The following is a 553-nucleotide window of genomic DNA, read 5'->3' as shown; positions in this document are numbered from 1 at the left end:
CAGGGAAATGCAAGGTAGCTTTTATTTCAAAGGGTACCACAGGGTACCTAAATCTTCTTGTTTTCTGGTACATAATCTTTGGTTTGCCTTCTCTGCAAATGACACTATTCCTTTTATTTAATTATAATTTGATATGGCTTTCTCACCTTGTGAAATAAAAATCACACTCAGTGGCCCTTGGTTCCATCAAAGGCCCCAAGGATATACAGAGACCTTGATATGCTATTCGATCTCACTTGGATGACCTTCTACCTTTTGCCCCACTTTGAGGATTCTTCTTGTAATCATGTATGTCATTATGATGCTCTAATAATGTTAAAATTTCTTCTTATTAGCCAATGTTATTTTTTTGCTTTTAGTTGCTACTTTGTTCTATTAGTTTACCTGTTTGTCCTTTTTTGGAATTTGTTCATTCCATACTCTTATTAATTTTTCAGCTTGTCATTACATCATAGAGCCTACAGCTTTGTGCTAGAGAATGCAAGTGTATCAAAGATAAGTATCTTGATCCTTCACTTCATTATCATTATTAGCCTTTATAGTCAAAATTGAC

The 553-nt window shown here is 34.2% G+C and overlaps 1 protein-coding gene across 1 annotated transcript in view; it reads right to left on the bottom strand.

The window, feature by feature from the left end:
• LOC119590821 (dihydropyrimidinase-like) overlaps positions 1 to 553 on the bottom strand; it is a gene marked incomplete in the record, with an annotated part of 98,328 nt that overhangs the window by 8,799 nt on the left and 88,976 nt on the right.

This window comes from Penaeus monodon, chromosome 27, assembly GCF_015228065.2.
Source record: "Penaeus monodon isolate SGIC_2016 chromosome 27, NSTDA_Pmon_1, whole genome shotgun sequence".
Taxonomy (NCBI): Eukaryota; Metazoa; Arthropoda; class Malacostraca; order Decapoda; family Penaeidae; genus Penaeus; species Penaeus monodon.
Note: the sequence above shows the minus strand (reverse complement) of the source record. Positions and strands in the feature narration are given on the sequence as shown.